General features: G+C 38.5%; 1 pseudogene; it reads right to left on the bottom strand.

Annotated features, from left to right (window-relative positions):
• Nucleotides 1-2,534: 2,534 nt before the first annotated feature.
• On the bottom strand, nucleotides 2,535-9,641 carry LOC138155142 (heterogeneous nuclear ribonucleoprotein A3-like; annotated as a pseudogene).
• Nucleotides 9,642-10,423: the final 782 nt, after the last annotated feature.

Raw genomic sequence — 10,423 nt, 5'->3', positions numbered from 1 at the left:
TGTCCCCAAAACAGGTCCTACCTTCTCCATGAAGATTTTCAGAATCCCTGGTTCTATCAACGACCAAAAATCATCCTTTTCCTCTTCAAACTTTAGTAAAACACTTTGTCTGTATCTCTTCTTTGATCTCTTCTGTTCCCATCCTATAACCCTATATAAGTTTATATTGCTATTCTATCCCACCTTACTTCCCCAATATGAGATACTTGACAGAACTGAGTGATATTTTAAAATTTCTGTGTCCCCAGAGCCTAGCACAATACTTTATGTCTATTAGGCATCTTATCAATGTCTAACAAAGGAAATGAATGAATTAATGAATGGTAAATAAGTGAACATATTCTGAATGTTTTGATTATAGACTTTTTCATTTCTTTGGGTCTGAGCACTTGAGGGTTTCTGTTTGTTTTGTTTTAAATAAATCTGTTATTAGATTATTGTAGCAAGCATGCAGTTTTAACAAGTGTCATTAATATAACATCTTAGGGTTCCATTGTATAGCTCTAAAGGGTGGATTAGATTTCTCTGTCATTGCTTGAAGCACAGTGCCTGGCACATAGTAAACAAGGGATATTTATTTGGAAGCTATAGCAAGAGCAGAGAGCAGAAGTATAAACATCTCTTCCCTAAGAACACACTCTTCCTTAAGCCACCTCAGTCTCTGGTGATAGCACTGTTCAATTTTAAACAATTTCTACATAGCATTGGCCCAATCAAGTTCACATTCAAATGAGGTATCACACAAAAAAATCCATGGATGTGTTCTTGTCTTAGCTAAAATTGGGATGTATCCCAAAGGTCACTCCATAAATTATGCCTGTCTGGCTGTAAAATCTGCCATGAACCCTACTCCTCTCATTCTGGACTCACAGATGGCTTGGTCTCACCTTTTGAAACTCATAAGGACATAGATTCGACTTCTTTTATCGAAAAACAAAAGAATAACTGTAGAAAGAGGTCAAACAAAAGTCTGGATTCGTAAGAATACACATCAACTTCAGACCGAGAGAGTTCAATGCTTCTCCACCTACACCATTATTTCTCACCAGATACTATCAAGAAAAGGGGCAGCTAGATGGCACAGTGGATAGAGCACCAGGCTGGCAGTTAGGAAGATCTGAGGTCAAATCCAGCCTCAGAAACTTCTTAGCTGTGTGATATTGGACAAATCAGTTAAACTTTGCCACTGAAGTAGGAAATGACCAACCACTCTAGTACCTTTGTCAAGAAAACACCATCGAAAGAGGCCCATGGGGTCACAAAGAGTCAGACATGACTGAACAACAACTATCTGGGAAGAAGTCAAAGAGGGAGGTCGGACCAAGAAGGCATCTAAAACCTTTCAATAGTGCCTCTGGTTCCAGTTACATAACTGCAACCAATTAAAAGAATCTACAATCCACCGAGTATTTAGAGACCTAAACCAATTACAAAATGTCTACTCATACCCCAAAGTATTTCCAAGTCACCACTATTATTCATCTTCCTGACTCTCCAGGAAGCAGGCTCCCCATTTTCTTGCAAGTAGGAAATTACACCAGTTTAGCATTTTCTGCATGCTCCTAGGAAGTATGTTCATTGGCCATTCCCCGCAACACTATCCTTGTAAATACTAGTGGAAAGGAAGACCAAAGAGAGCACAATGAGGATTCCAGAAGGTGGTGATTGTTGTTGCTGGTCAGTTGTTTCAATCATATTCAACACTTTGTGACTCCATTTGGAGTTTTCTTGGCAAAGATACTGGAGGGGTTTGTCATTTCCTTCTCCAGTTCATTTTATAGATGAAGAAACAAAGGCAAACAGGGTTAAATTACTTGCCCAGGGTCGCAGAGCTAGTACCTGAGACTGGATTGGAACTCAGGTCTTCTCAACTACAGGTCTGGCATTCTATCCATTGTACCACCTAGCTGCCCTCTTCCCTAATAGTATCTGGTGAGAAATAATAATATAAGTGAAGGAGCATTGAGCCCTGTCTCTGAAGTTGCTGTGTGTTTCAGGTGGCTAGGTCCTAGTCAATGGAGGACTGACTATATATAAATATTTTTTAAAAGTTAAAAATTCCTTAATTCTTTATTTCTGGCACCACTATCACAATTTATAGGTCAATATACCTGACGTAATGAAAAGAAAAAAAACAAAACTACAAGAGATAAAAGATTTTGGGAATATACATCTAATCGACACTACATTGCTTTAATCAATAACTTTTTGCAAACTGTGGCTATGACAATCCTGAACAAGAAGGGTTTCCTGTTTAAGCTGTTATTTAATTTATTTCTGACTATGGATCATCATTCCTTCTGTGGCAGATTTTTACATTTCCTCTAATGCATTTGGGACAGCTGTCTCAAAGTAACCTGTGGCTTTCCTGACAAAATCCTCACTCTCTCTCCTGCTAAGAACTACAGCCTTCTAGGGCAGCTAGGTGGCACAGTGAGTAAAGCGCCAGCCTGGAGTCAGGAGGACCTGAGTTTGGTTCTGGCCTCAGACACTTCACACTCACACAAAAAACTAGCCATGTAACCTTGGGCAAGTTACTTAACCCCAACTGCCCTCCAAAAGGCAAAAGAACTATAGCCTTCTTCTGTTAAGTTTTTAGAACCTTCTCTACCATATCCACCACTTCTACCACCAGATCCATAACTATCACCATAAGGACTGCCCAAATTCCTTCCACCAAAACTGCCTCCTTTCATGGGTCCCCCTATAATTTCCAAAATCATTATAGTTCCCACTGCCACCATAGTTACCACTGCCAAAATCTCCTCATTCTTTGTAACCGTCACATCCTACCCCCCCCCCCCCCACCATAACCCCCTCTACTACTATAGCCAGGACCACCTCCATAGTTGCCACCATCGCCACCAAATCCATCATATCCACCATCTCCACCTCCATAATTGCCTCTGCTGCTACCACCACCACTACCATAACCACCTCTTCCACTAAAGTTTCTTCCACTGCCAAAGTTTCCTCTACCACCTCCAAAGTTTCCTCCTCGACCCATAAAATTGCCTGAGTCACCTCCCTAACCTCATTGTGAGGCAGCAGATTGCATCTCTTGCTTCGAAAGGGCCTTTTTCACTTTACAGTTATGCCCATTAAAAGTGTGATATTTCTGAACAATAATTTTGTCAACTGTATCATGATCATCAAAAGTTACAAAAGCAAATCCTCTCTTCTTTCTACTCTGATCTTCCATAACTTCTATAGTTTTGATCTTGCCATACTTTTCAAAGTACTCTCTTAAATTATATTCTTCTTTAATACCACCAACAAAATCATTCTTCACAGTTAGATACACACCAGGTTTTACCGAATCCTCTCTAGAAATAGCTCTTTTTGGTTCCGCTACACACCCATCAACCTCATGTGGCCGAGCACACATTCCCGCATTTACCTCTTCTACGCAAGGATGAGTCATGAAACCAAAGCCTCTGGGACGTTTTGTTTGGGGATCCCTCATCACCGCACAATCTATGAGAGTGCTCCACTTTTCAAAGTGTTCTCTTAAACTATCATCCATAATTTCAAAGCTCAAGTCACAAAGAAATGGTTTTCTCAAGTGCTCAGGTGCCTTTGGATCATGACCCTCCTTCCCTCAGCTGAGAGAGAATCCAGAGTTGGGTGACTGTTTTACCTCCATTTTGAGACTCAACTGGTTGCCTCCAACTCAGGTTCAATATGGGACCAAGAGGAAAAGGCCGAATTGGCTCTATTTTTAAAAGGGTTCACTCCCTACCCATTCCCACTGACCTTCTCAATCTACCAATATACAGACCTGCACACCAAGGTTGGTTATTCAGGAAGGAAACATTTGCCAAAACAGGACTCCAAACCTACCATAGAAACATACACTGTACCCTGGAAGGAAAAGATGGGAAGCACCAAAGCCTGATGTATCAGTGTGACCTGGGGAAATGGAAACACCAGGCTGTTTGCTCACCCTGTGACCCTGACTGTGATCAGACCCTGTCATCCAGACTCTATAATGGAGTACTTTTTGCTCCTATCTTTTCTTACCCTGATTAATGAGCCTAGAATCATTAACACCATAGGTATGGAGTTAGAAAGGACCTCCGAGGCCATTTAGTCCCACTCCTTCCTATTACAGATGGGGAAATTGAAGTTAAGGGATCACTCATCGTCACCCAACTAATAAGTTCTAGAGGCAAGATTTCTTGACTTTAAAATAATAACTTTGTTAGTAGTTTCACATGTTTAATATTTCCAAAGGACATAGGGCTTTACAGTTACTTATGACCCTAAAAGAGTCATTTAGCCTAAAGGCTGCTATCACTGACTTCCACTATAGGAGGGCTAGTAATATAGGGAGAATGTTAATCAAGCCTGTGATTAGTACAAACAGGACAAATTCAGGTTCCACATGACAAAGAACTTCCAAACAATAAGGAATGCTGGGAGTTGCATATACTCCTGAAGAAGTTTGTACAATAGTCTTTAGATATATTTTATAATGTATTTTTATTTAATGTATTTAATAATAAGGATATATTTGGAAATATTTAATAATAAAATAGTATCCATCTATCTTCAGTGTTTTAGAAGTAATGTTGCTTGGAGATAGAGACCTGGGATAGATGATCTTTCAATTGCCCCATAAATCCAATGATTCTATAATTATAGAACAAGAACATATATGATACAAACAAAATTTAACTCAAAATCTGAAGACTAATTTTGAAACAACTTTATGAATGCTATTCATCATATCAGCATTATATGATGAGAACTCTAGTGGAAATCCCTTAAAATAGATGAAATTGTGAATCAGAAATAATCATGTCAGATATTATTCCATGGGGAATCAATCACAGGATTGAAATATGGGCCCGTAGCATATTCTAAGAGCAGCTAGAGACTTGCCACAATACATGCAAAGTATTAGACTGGAGAAGAGCTGAGATAGAATAAAACATCAAATGGAAATAGGAGGAAGATGGGGCATCATTTGGTCCTTCAGAAAAAAAAGATGACTGTGCAAAGTTGTTGAAACATGATTGATAGTTGTGCTGATGTTAGTGTGTTTCCCTCCTTCTTGATCAATAAGCATTTATTAAGCTCTTACTAAATACTCCTCCCACAATTCTCCACTCCTTTCCCCTAAGCTTGAATTCAAAACCCAAATGCCCAATAGAACCTTGGTTAGAGAGAGAAGGTATTGTAATTGGGCTACATCAGGGCATTCATTAGTCACAGAAAGAAGCATGTCTTCGAAGGATAAGGGCATCGTGCTTCTTCCTCAAATTATTGGTGATAGACTCTTCTCTAATAGTAGAGAGGCAGCAAGGTGGTGCAGCAAAGAGAAAACCAGGCCTGGAACCAGGAAGACCTGAGCTCAAATTCCATTCCAGACACTTCCTAGCTGTGTGACCTTGGAAAAGTCATTTCAACTGTTTGTCTCAGTTTCCTCAGCTGTGAAATGGGGATAACAATACTACCTCCATTACAGGGTTGGTTATAGGATCAAATGAGATAATATTCACAAAACACTTAGTACAGTACATGGCACATAATAGACACTAATTTAAATACTAGCAATTATTATTAGAAAGAGCTATTATGACCCTAAGTAGTACATTCACCAACGATATTTAACTATTCTCTACTCTCCCAAACCTAATTTCTCTTCTACAAAAGTCAAACAGATGGTCAAGTTAACACAGACAAGCTTGTACCCAAAGTTAGGTTTATTTGATGGTTTCAATTAACTATGTTTTGAAATCTCAAAGACCGCTCACAAATTATGGGTACCTAAGGTAAATTTCCAAAAGGAATCAGAGAATTGGTTAACAACCTTAGTATTCTCCACCACATTCTCAAGACATTATGTAACTAATGGTCTAATTCTTGTATAAGTGAAGAGCTAAACATTTCCTTTCTTAATTAAAGAGGGGGGGGAACCAAGTCAAGCAGTAAATGACATTAAGGGAGCTGCCACTTTATACCTAAGACTATACTAAACCCTTGGTAGAGAGAGAGGGAGAGACAGAGACAGAAACAGAAAGACATACCGACAGAGAGAGACAGAAAGAGAGAGAGAAAGGTGAGAGAGACAGATATAGAGAGACATAAAGATGTGGGGGAAGGGGGGGGAGGGAGGAGGAGAGACAGAGACAGAAAGAGAGAAAGAGAACAGGCATAGTCTATATCCTCAAGCAACCTGCATTTTAAGAGTCTATTTAAAGGAATATTCTAAGTCTAAATAAACTAATTTGAGTTTATACAGATTAAAAAACTGAGAAATGCCATAGTTGTCCCAGATAGCTTAAGTTCAACAGTCTGGGTTCATAAAATAGCAATCTATATTCATTTTGGGGAAACTGAGTTTCAGAAGTAAAATTGAATTTCAAAGTTAAAAAACCCCTGACATGCAGAAATGAATCACCCAAACACCATCCTTGGACCTGCTTGGTGTTGAGATGACTACAGAGCATAACCAGAAACAGTCTTTCCTTACTCCCCTTCAAAAGCTCCTGAAGGTTTTCTGTAAAAGCTTGGTCTTTGGGTCCACCATACATGAAATCATCACTAGTAAACACTTGCACAGATTGAAAAAAAAAGTAAGAATAATGGATAGTTCTTTCATATCCAGCATTTTATTATAGTGGCAGCATCAGTTACACACTTGTCTCAAATCAACTGCTTTCTGTATCTCTAGCATGCTTTGCTGGGTTTTGCTGGGGATGGAGAAACTTTTTTGTCCCAAAATGTTAGTGACCTAGCATATGAATGAAGAAATGTAAAACCTACCAATAGTTCATTATAACACAGGAGATTTATTTAGCATATTAAAATGGATACTTTAGATAATTATAAACTTCCAAGACCCAGTCAACACTTGGGCATGGGAGGGATAGGAAGGGAGAGAAGGAAAAGGTCCATCAAGGTCTTGTGAGTTTTGGGAGACTGTCATCAAATTCTAACATATGTAAGTCTAAAGATCCAGATTCTAGTCCTTGATCTACCACTAATTACAGCTCTATGACTTTGGACCACCTATTTCACTTCTCTGGGACTCAGTTTTCTCATCTGTAGAATGAGATGATTTCCAGCTCTAAGTTTCTTAAGATTCTCTGAGATACAATGCTTTCAGATTTTCATTATATACACAGGCTGAGTAGAGAAATGATAGTAGACATTGCAAAGGACACAGAAACTGCATTTTCTCCATGAATATATTCCAAATTATATTAGTACTGATGTTTTGTATATAAGATTAGATTTTAACTTCAATACTATTTTAAAATTGAAAGTTTTGATTTCCCAGGTCTAGCTAATCCATCTAAGTTTAGAGGTAAATTTTCTGGCTCTAAATTCCACATTGTTTCCATATCATGCTCCCTTTCATGATCATAGAAAATGTACCAAGCAGATAAAAGACTATTGGTATTATTGAGACATATTATTGAATATGTTCTCCAGGCAGAATGTCACATTAGGCATTCTGTTGTAATACAAATAAAAGAAAAGATTTAGCCCTAGAGGAAGGGAAGAGTTGATAGTCCAATGAAGAAGGCATGGCCCCTTCAGATACCTAACTTCAAAGGGCTAAGGAGATAAAAAGTGAACAGAATTAGAATTTTAAGATTCTCCTAGTCCTAAATTCAGACAGAAGAAGAAAAATACAAGTATTCTAGAGTGATAGAAACTAAAATTTCTCTTTTGTGATATAATCATTTGGGGATCCCCTTATTGTGAGCTTTTTTGGTAGTTGTTTGTCCATTAAACTATTGAGGTACTATCACTCAAACCACAGGCATTCATTAAGCATTTCCTATATGCCAGGGCAAGGGCTAAAACATGGTCTCTGACCTCAAGGAGTTTAAAATCTAATGGAGAGACAAGATGGAAATGACCATGTATGCATAAGTAGTGGAGTGCTGGAGTTAGCTTGGACTAGAGTTGGTTGTGAAATTTTCAGTGTGAGCATTTACACTTTAAAAATCAGCAAATGAGGGGGTGGCTAGGTGGAGCAGTGAATAGAGCACCCACCCTGGAGTCAGGAGGACCTGAGTTCAATTCCAGCCTCAGACACTTAACGTAAAAACTAGCCATGTGACCTTGGGCAAGCCACTCAACCCCAACTGACCTCCAAAAAAAATATCAGCAAATAATATAAATTAGGGCTTGATTTATTGTTTTGTTGATTGTCTAAACCAGGGTTAAGGAACCTGCAGCCTCAAGGAGGCTTAAATTTAAGAAAGTGATGGAGAAAATATTTGCTATACATACAATTTTTCCACTGAAAAACCACACATGAGTATGCATGTATTATATAGAATTAACATAATATATGTACGTTTACACTACATAGTATATACTATGTAGTGTCTATATAGTGTTAATGTTAAATAATCCCAGAACAGAAGGAATTGAGGGATGTGGGGCCTGGATTTGGAAAGATTTCTTAAAGAAGGTGGGATTTGACCTGAATCTTGAAGGAAACCAGGAGGCAGAGGTGAGGAGAAAGCATTGCAGGCATGGGGGATGGTCAGTGAAAATGCAGAATTAGAAGATTGCCATTTGTGAGGAATGGATTAGCATATAGGTTTAAGAATCCTTAAATTCCTTCTGTCTGAGGATGAGCTTTATCTGAGACTAGAGTTGGCTGGAATCAGGCATTGTAGTAAAGTGGGTCCAAATCTGAAAAAGAGAGAGATACAAAAACAGTACAGAGTGGGCAGATTTTGCCTCTACTAAACTCAGTCAGATTCAAGTTTTGACGTGTGAAGTATAGATGGGGAATACTCACAACTTTTCTAATTATCAAACCGGAATTATTCTAACTAGAGAGGTGAGAAAACTTAAATTATACTCTGTAAATATATTCTGGTCCCACTTGATTATGACTGGGAGTTGCATCATTTTAACAAGGGGTTGATGTTTTAAGCTATTGCTTATACATAGGGTAAGGGGCGAAAACAGTGAGATCAGATGCATTTGAATTTTGTTAAGCTATGTGCATATATCAGTTTTAAGAGAAACTAGAATGAGCTATAGTATAATGATTTATTTGCCTGCATATTCTGATAACCCTATGACCTTTAAATCTGAGGTTGCTTAACTGAACCTAAAAACCAAACATTTCCCAAGTATGGGGAAACTGAAGAGCCCTGGGTTAGCAGCTTGGAAGTCCAGGTCCAAATAAACCCTTTTGCTTGTTCTCTGACTTACCATGTTTCTAATAACTGTGCTCTTGCCTTTTAAATGTGACCAAGCCCTTCTGTAGACTCCTACTTCCCCTCATGGGTATTATGCTTTAGTCCTTTTCTCCTCAGTCTTTGCCTAAGTTCCTTTTCCAATTTTTTTTATATACTCTAGGAATGTGTCAGGCCACTTCTTTATCCCTAAACTTTTTCAGATGGAATCATTATCATCATAATCAATTAATATATCATCACTGCCATCATCATTATAAGATGAGGAGCTAGAAGGCATGTCAGATAGCATTAACTTCATTTCCTTCATTCTACAAATGGGGAAACAGAGTCCTACCTTGGAATCTCAGTCCCTGGAAGTGGGTGCCCTACCTCATAGCATGCTTCCATAAATTTATTGATGTCAGATTTCCCTAGTGATGCTTTCAATTTGTCTGCCAGGAAATTTGTTTGCTGCATGTTACCGAACTTTTCTGATTGCAAATTCCCATCTGGAAAGGCTGGTTTCCAGTTCCCCTAATAATCTACTCTGCCCCTGTAGGCTTGTCTGGTCATCATTCCTTGAGCATTCCTGAATGAGCCCTGGTTGTAACATACATTGCTATTTTGAAGGTCTTAATTTTTTGTTATAATAATCCTTTACAAAGTTCTACTACAAAGTCTTCTCATGTTAAGGAGATCACAAAAGGTTCTCAAAGACTATGTCAATTGGACCCAAGCTCTGGTGAGTTCTACCATGCTAGGAAGTCTTCAAATAGGGTCCTGGCAGATGCTTTATGCTTTTCAAGGGCCAGACTATTTAAAAGTGGCCCTTACTTTGATCCTTCAACTATATTTACCCCTAAAATGAAGAACATAAAATGGGCATTAATAAGCATTGTTCATCTTCATTCTGCTTCTGCATTGATTATGAATAAGTGGTGGAAAAGGAGATAGTGCCTAAGTCACATCATGCCGAGATAATCTGTAATAATTGCAAATGACTCGAGAAGAATCAACAAGATAAAAATACAAAAGTACTAGACAAGGTAAAAAAAAAAAATTATGGAGCAACCCGAGAGGGTAAAGCCTTAACATTCATATTCATTCTACCTAATCCTGGTCCAATATAGACACCAGCAGTTTCCTGGGTTTCTGTTTCAGAGTTTGACTATAGTGGACCTGACTCAGCCTGACTCAGTCCCCCACAACAGTGACTCCCTCTGAAGTCACACTATCTACAAGAAATGGAAAACATAGAT

Source organism: Petaurus breviceps, unplaced genomic scaffold (genome assembly GCF_028583685.1).
Source record: "Petaurus breviceps papuanus isolate PSGF00001 unplaced genomic scaffold, PetGlider_PUasm1.0 91133, whole genome shotgun sequence".
NCBI lineage: Eukaryota > Metazoa > Chordata > Mammalia > Diprotodontia > Petauridae > Petaurus > Petaurus breviceps.
Note: the sequence above shows the minus strand (reverse complement) of the source record. Positions and strands in the feature narration are given on the sequence as shown.